Source organism: Palaemon carinicauda, chromosome 19 (genome assembly GCF_036898095.1).
Source record: "Palaemon carinicauda isolate YSFRI2023 chromosome 19, ASM3689809v2, whole genome shotgun sequence".
NCBI classification, from domain to species: Eukaryota; Metazoa; Arthropoda; class Malacostraca; order Decapoda; family Palaemonidae; genus Palaemon; species Palaemon carinicauda.
In genome coordinates this window covers 26,048,302-26,056,786 of record NC_090743.1, presented here as the reverse complement: position 1 = coordinate 26,056,786, position 8,485 = coordinate 26,048,302, and positions in this window count along the sequence as shown.

Genomic DNA, 8,485 nt, shown 5'->3' with positions numbered 1-8,485 from the left:
TTTGAGGAAGAAATATTCTTTGATGCAGAGGTACAAGCCTGCATCATCGGATAAAGTACAGACTCAGTTGGAATGATGAAGTGGTTGAACTATGGAACATAGAGAGAAAAGGGAACTTTTTTGAGGAAGAAATATTCTTTGATGCAGAGGTACAAGCCTGCATCATCGGATAAAGTACAGACTCAGTTGGAATGATGAAGTGGTTGAACTGTGGAACATAGAGAGAAAAAGGAACTTTTTTGAGGAAGAAATATTCTTTGATGCAGAGGTACAAGCCTGCATCATCGGATAAAGTACAGACTCAGTTGGAAGGATCAAGTGGTTCCGAACTATGGAACATAGAGAGAAAAAGGAACTTTTTTTGAGGAGAAATATTCTTTGATGCAGAGGTACAAGCGTGCATCATCGGATAAAGTAAGACTCAGTTGGAAGGATCAAGTGGCCGAACTATGGAACATAGAGAGAAAAAGGAACTTTTTTTGAGGAAGAAATATTCTTTGATGCAGAGGTACAAGCCTGCATCATCGGATAAAGTACAGACTCAGTTGGAATGATGAAGTGGTTGAACTATGGAACATAGAGAGAAAAGGGAACTTTTGAGGAAGAAATATTCTTTGATGCAGAGGTACAAGCCTGCATCATCGGATAAAGTACAGACTCAGTTGGAATGATGAAGTGGTTGAACTGTGGAACATAGAGAGAAAAGGGAACTTTTTTGAGGAAGAAATATTATTTGATGCAGAGGTACAAGCCTGCATCATCGGATAAAGTACAGACTCAGTTGGAATGATGAAGTGGTTGAACTATGGAACATAGAGAGAAAAGGGAACTTTTTTGAGGAAGAAATATTCTTTGATGCAGAGGTACAAGCGTGCATCATCGGATAAAGTACGAACTCAGTTGGAATGATGAAGTGGTTGAACTATGGAACATAGAGAGAAAGGGAACTTTTTTGAGGAAGAAATATTCTTTGATGCAGAGGTACAAGCCTGCATCATCGGATAAAGTATAGACTCAGTTGGAATGATGAAGTGGTTGAACTATGGAACATATAGAGAAAAGGGAAGTTTTTTTGAGGAAGAAATATTCTTTGATGCAGAGGTACAAGCCTGCATCATCGGATAAAGTACAGACTCAGTTGGAATGATGAAGTGGTTGAACTATGGAACATAGAGAGAAAAGGGAAGTTTTTTTGAGGAAGAAATATTCTTTGATGCAGAGGTACAAGCCTGCATCATCGGATAAAGTACAGACTCAGTTGGAATGATGAAGTGGTTGAACTATGGAACATAGAGAGAAAAGGGAATTTTTTTGAGGAAGAAATATTGTTTGATGCAGAGGTACAAGCCTGCATCATCGGATAAAGTACAGACTCAGTTGGAATGATGAAGTGGTTGAACTATGGAACATAGAAGAAAAGGGAACTTTTTTGAGGAAGAAATATTATTTGATGCAGAGGTACAAGCCTTGCATCATCGGATAAAGTACAGACTCAGTTGGAATGATGAAGTGGTTGAACTATGGAACATAGAGAGAAAAGGGTACTTTTTTGAGGAAGAAATATTCTTTGATGCAGAGGTACAAGCCTGCATCATCGGATAAAGTACAGACTCAGTTGGAATGATGAAGTGGTTGAACTGTGGAACATAGAGAGAAAAGGGAACTTTTTTGAGGAAGAAATATTATTTGATGCAGAGGTACAAGCCTGCATCATCGGATAAAGTACAGACAGTTGGAATGATGAAGTGGTTGAACTATGGAACATAGAGAGAAAAGGGAACTTTTTTGAGGAAGAAATATTATTTGATGCAGAGGTACAAGCCTGCATCATCGGATAAAGTACAGACTCAGTTGGAATGATGAAGTGGTTGAACTATGGAACATAGAGAGAAAAGGGAACTTTTTTGAGGAAGAAATATTCTTTGATGCAGAGGTACAAGCCTGCATCATCGGATGAAGTACAGACTCAGTTGGAATGATGTAGTGGTTGAACTGTGGAACATAGAGAGAAAAGGGAACTTTTTTGAGGAAGAAATATTATTTGATGCAGAGGTACAAGCCTGCATCATCGGATAAAGTACAGACTCAGTTGGAATGATGAAGTGGTTGAACTATGGAACATAGAGAGAAAAGGGAACTTTTTTTGAGGAAGAAATATTCTTTGATGCAGAGGTACAAGCCTGCATCATCGGATAAAGTACAGACTCAGTTGGAAGGATCAAGTGGTTGAACTATGGAACATAGAGAGAAAAGGGAACTTTTTTTGAGGAAGAAATATTCTTTGATGCAGAGGTACAAGCCTGCATCATCGGATAAAGTACAGACTCGGTTGGAAGGATCAAGTGGCCGAACTATGGAACATAGAGAGAAAAAGGAACTTTTTTTGAGGAAGAAATATTCTTTGATGCAGAGGTACAAGCCTGCATCATCGGATAAAGTACAGACTCAGTTGAATGATGAAGTGGTTGAACTATGGAACATAGAGAGAAAAGGGAACTTTTGAGGAAGAAATATTCTTTGATGCAGAGGTACAAGCCTGCATCATCGGATAAAGTACAGACTCAGTTGGAATGATGTAGTGGTTGAACTATGGAACATAGAGAGAAAAGGGAACTTTTTTGAGGAAGAAATATTATTTGATGCAGAGGTACAAGCCTGCATCATCGGATAAAGTACAGACTCAGTTGGAATGATGAAGTGGTTGAACTATGGAACATAGAGAGAAAAGGGAATTTTTTGAGGAAGAAATATTCTTTGATGCAGAGGTACAAGCGTGCATCATCGGATAAAGTACGAACTCAGTTGGAATGATGAAGTGGTTGAACTATGGAACATAGAGAGAAAGGGAACTTTTTTGAGGAAGAAATATTCTTTGATGCAGAGGTACAAGCCTGCATCATCGGATAAAGTACAGACTCAGTTGGAATGATGAAGTGGTTGAACTATGGAACATAGAGAGAAAAGGGAAGTTTTTTTGAGGAAGAAATATTATTTGATGCAGAGGTACAAGCCTGCATCATCGGATAAAGTACAGACTCAGTTGGAATGATGAAGTGGTTGAACTATGGAACATAGAGAGAAAAGGGAATTTTTTTGAGGAAGAAATATTGTTTGATGCAGAGGTACAAGCCTGCATCATCGGATAAAGTACAGACTCAGTTGGAATGATGAAGTGGTTGAACTATGGAACATAGAGAGAAAAGGGAACTTTTTTGAGGAAGAAATATTCTTTGATGCAGAGGTACAAGCCTGCATCATCGGATAAAGTACAGACTCAGTTGGAATGATGAAGTGGTTGAACTATGGAACATAGAGAGAAAAGGGAACTTTTTTGAGGAAGAAATATTATTTGATGCAGAGGTACAAGCCTGCATCATCGGATAAAGTACAGACTCAGTTGGAATGATGTAGTGGTTGAACTATGGAACATAGAGAGAAAAGGGAACTTTTTTGAGGAAGAAATATTATTTGATGCAGAGGTACAAGCCTGCATCATCGGATAAAGTACAGACTCAGTTGGAATGATGAAGTGGTTGAACTATGGAACATAGAGAGAAAAGGGAACTTTTTTGAGGAAGAAATATTATTTGATGCAGAGGTACAAGCCTGCATCATCGGATAAAGTACAGACTCAGTTGGAATGATGAAGTGGTTGAACTATGGAACATAGAGAGAAAAGGGAACTTTTTTGAGGAAGAAATATTCTTTGATGCAGAGGTACAAGCCTGCATCATCGGATAAAGTACAGACTCAGTTGGAATGATGAAGTGGTTGAACTGTGGAACATAGAGAGAAAAGGGAACTTTTTTGAGGAAGAAATATTATTTGATGCAGAGGTACAAGCCTGCATCATCGGATAAAGTACAGACTCAGTTGGAATGATGAAGTGGTTGAACTATGGAACATAGAGAGAAAAGGGAACTTTTTTTGAGGAAGAAATATTCTTTGATGCAGAGGTACAAGCCTGCATCATCGGATAAAGTACAGACTCAGTTGGAATGATGAAGTGGTTGAACTATGGAACATAGAGAGAAAAGGGAACTTTTTTGAGGAAGAAATATTCTTTGATGCAGAGGTACAAGCCTGCATCATCGGATAAAGTACAGACTCAGTTGGAATGATGAAGTGGTTGAACTATGGAACATAGAGAAAAAGGAACTTTTTTTGAGGAAGAAATATTCTTTGATGCAGAGGTACAAGCCTGCATCATCGGATAAAGTACAGACTCAGTTGGAATGATGAAGTGGTTGAACTATGGAACATAGAGAGAAAAGGGAACTTTTTTGAGGAAGAAATATTCTTTGATGCAGAGGTACAAGCCTGCATCATCGGATAAAGTACAGACTCAGTTGGAATGATGAAGTGGTTGAACTATGGAACATAGAGAGAAAAGGGAACTTTTTTGAGGAAGAAATATTCTTTGATGCAGAGGTACAAGCCTGCATCATCGGATAAAGTACAGACTCAGTTGGAATGATGAAGTGGTTGAACTATGGAACATAGAGAGAAAAGGGAACTTTTTTGAGGAAGAAATATTCTTTGATGCAGAGGTACAAGCCTGCATCATCGGATAAAGTACAGACTCAGTTGGAATGATGAAGTGGTTGAACTATGGAACATAGAGAGAAAAGGGAACTTTTTTGAGGAAGAAATATTCTTTGATGCAGAGGTACAAGCCTGCATCATCGGATAAAGTACAGACTCAGTTGGAATGATGAAGTGGTTGAACTATGGAACATAGAGAGAAAAGGGAACTTTTTTGAGGAAGAAATATTCTTTGATGCAGAGGTACAAGCCTGCATCATCGGATAAAGTACAGACTCAGTTGGAATGATGAAGTGGTTGAACTGTGGAACATAGAGAGAAAAGGGAATTTTTTTGAGGAAGAAATATTGTTTGATGCAGAGGTACAAGCCTGCATCATCGGATAAAGTACAGACTCAGTTGGAATGATGAAGTGGTTGAACTATGGAACATAGAGAGAAAAGGGAACTTTTTTGAGGAAGAAATATTCTTTGATGCAGAGGTACAAGCCTGCATCATCGGATAAAGTACAGACTCAGTTGGAATGATGAAGTGGTTGAACTATGGAACATAGAGAGAAAAGGGAACTTTTTTGAGGAAGAAATATTCTTTGATGCAGAGGTACAAGCCTGCATCATCGGATAAAGTACAGACTCAGTTGGAATGATGAAGTGGTTGAACTATGGAACATAGAGAGAAAAGGGAACTTTTTTGAGGAAGAAATATTCTTTGATGCAGAGGTACAAGCCTGCATCATCGGATAAAGTACAGACTCAGTTGGAATGATGAAGTGGTTGAACTATGGAACATAGAGAGAAAAGGGAACTTTTTTGAGGAAGAAATATTATTTGATGCAGAGGTACAAGCCTGCATCATCGGATAAAGTACAGACTCAGTTGGAATGATGAAGTGGTTGAACTATGGAACATAGAGAGAAAAGGGAACTTTTTTGAGGAAGAAATATTCTTTGATGCAGAGGTACAAGCCTGCATCATCGGATAAAGTACAGACTCAGTTGGAATGATGAAGTGGTTGAACTATGGAACATAGAGAGAAAAGGGAACTTTTTTGAGGAAGAAATATTATTTGATGCAGAGGTACAAGCCTGCATCATCGGATAAAGTACAGACTCAGTTGGAATGATGAAGTGGTTGAACTATGGAACATAGAGAGAAAAGGGAACTTTTTTGAGGAAGAAATATTATTTGATGCAGAGGTACAAGCCTGCATCATCGGATAAAGTACAGACTCAGTTGGAATGATGAAGTGGTTGAACTATGGAACATAGAGAGAAAAGGGAACTTTTTTGAGGAAGAAATATTCTTTGATGCAGAGGTACAAGCCTGCATCATCGGATAAAGTACAGACTCAGTTGGAATGATGAAGTGGTTGAACTATGGAACATAGAGAGAAAAGGGAACTTTTTTGAGGAAGAAATATTCTTTGATGCAGAGGTACAAGCCTGCATCATCGGATAAAGTACAGACTCAGTTGGAATGATGAAGTGGTTGAACTATGGAACATAGAGAGAAAAGGGAACTTTTTTGAGGAAGAAATATTCTTTGATGCAGAGGTACAAGCCTGCATCATCGGATAAAGTACAGACTCAGTTGGAATGATGAAGTGGTTGAACTATGGAACATAGAGAGAAAAGGGAACTTTTTTGAGGAAGAAATATTCTTTGATGCAGAGGTACAAGCCTGCATCATCGGATAAAGTACAGACTCAGTTGGAATGATGAAGTGGTTGAACTATGGAACATAGAGAGAAAAGGGAACTTTTTTGAGGAAGAAATATTCTTTGATGCAGAGGTACAAGCCTGCATCATCGGATAAAGTACAGACTCAGTTGGAATGATGAAGTGGTTGAACTATGGAACATAGAGAGAAAAGGGAACTTTTTTGAGGAAGAAATATTCTTTGATGCAGAGGTACAAGCCTGCATCATCGGATAAAGTACAGACTCAGTTGGAATGATGAAGTGGTTGAACTATGGAACATAGAGAGAAAAGGGAACTTTTTTGAGGAAGAAATATTCTTTGATGCAGAGGTACAAGCCTGCATCATCGGATAAAGTACAGACTCAGTTGGAATGATGAAGTGGTTGAACTATGGAACATAGAGAGAAAAGGGAACTTTTTTGAGGAAGAAATATTCTTTGATGCAGAGGTACAAGCCTGCATCATCGGATAAAGTACAGACTCAGTTGGAATGATGAAGTGGTTGAACTATGGAACATAGAGAGAAAAGGGAACTTTTTTGAGGAAGAAATATTATTTGATGCAGAGGTACAAGCCTGCATCATCGGATAAAGTACAGACTCAGTTGGAATGATGAAGTGGTTGAACTATGGAACATAGAGAGAAAAGGGAACTTTTTTGAGGAAGAAATATTCTTTGATGCAGAGGTACAAGCCTGCATCATCGGATAAAGTACAGACTCAGTTGGAATGATGAAGTGGTTGAACTATGGAACATAGAGAGAAAAGGGAACTTTTTTGAGGAAGAAATATTCTTTGATGCAGAGGTACAAGCCTGCATCATCGGATAAAGTACAGACTCAGTTGGAATGATGAAGTGGTTGAACTATGGAACATAGAGAGAAAAGGGAACTTTTTTGAGGAAGAAATATTATTTGATGCAGAGGTACAAGCCTGCATCATCGGATAAAGTACAGACTCAGTTGGAATGATGAAGTGGTTGAACTATGGAACATAGAGAGAAAAGGGAACTTTTTTGAGGAAGAAATATTATTTGATGCAGAGGTACAAGCCTGCATCATCGGATAAAGTACAGACTCAGTTGGAATGATGAAGTGGTTGAACTATGGAACATAGAGAGAAAAGGGAACTTTTTTGAGGAAGAAATATTCTTTGATGCAGAGGTACAAGCGTGCATCATCGGATAAAGTACAGACTCAGTTGGAATGATGAAGTGGTTGAACTATGGAACATAGAGAGAAAAGGGAACTTTTTTGAGGAAGAAATATTATTTGATGCAGAGGTACAAGCTGCATCATCGGATAAAGTACAGACTCAGTTGGAATGATGAAGTGGTTGAACTATGGAACATAGAGAGAAAAGGGAACTTTTTTGAGGAAGAAATATTATTTGATGCAGAGGTACAAGCGTGCATCATCGGATAAAGTACAGACTCAGTTGGAATGATGAAGTGGTTGAACTATGGAACATAGAGAGAAAAGGGAACTTTTTTGAGGAAGAAATATTCTTTGATGCAGAGGTACAAGCCTGCATCATCGGATAAAGTACAGACTCAGTTGGAATGATGAAGTGGTTGAACTATGGAACATAGAGAGAAAAGGGAACTTTTTTGAGGAAGAAATATTCTTTGATGCAGAGGTACAAGCCTGCATCATCGGATAAAGTACAGACTCAGTTGGAATGATGAAGTGGTTGAACTATGGAACATAGAGAGAAAAGGGAACTTTTTTGAGGAAGAAATATTCTTTGATGCAGAGGTACAAGCCTGCATCATCGGATAAAGTACAGACTCAGTTGGAATGATGAAGTGGTTGAACTATGGAACATAGAGAGAAAAGGGAACTTTTTTGAGGAAGAAATATTCTTTGATGCAGAGGTACAAGCCTGCATCATCGGATAAAGTACAGACTCAGTTGGAATGATGAAGTGGTTGAACTATGGAACATAGAGAGAAAAGGGAACTTTTTTGAGGAAGAAATATTCTTTGATGCAGAGGTACAAGCCTGCATCATCGGATAAAGTACAGACTCAGTTGGAATGATGAAGTGGTTGAACTATGGAACATAGAGAGAAAAGGGAACTTTTTTGAGGAAGAAATATTCTTTGATGCAGAGGTACAAGCCTGCATCATCGGATAAAGTACAGACTCAGTTGGAATGATGAAGTGGTTGAACTATGGAACATAGAGAGAAAAGGGAACTTTTTTGAGGAAGAAATATTCTTTGATGCAGAGGTACAAGCC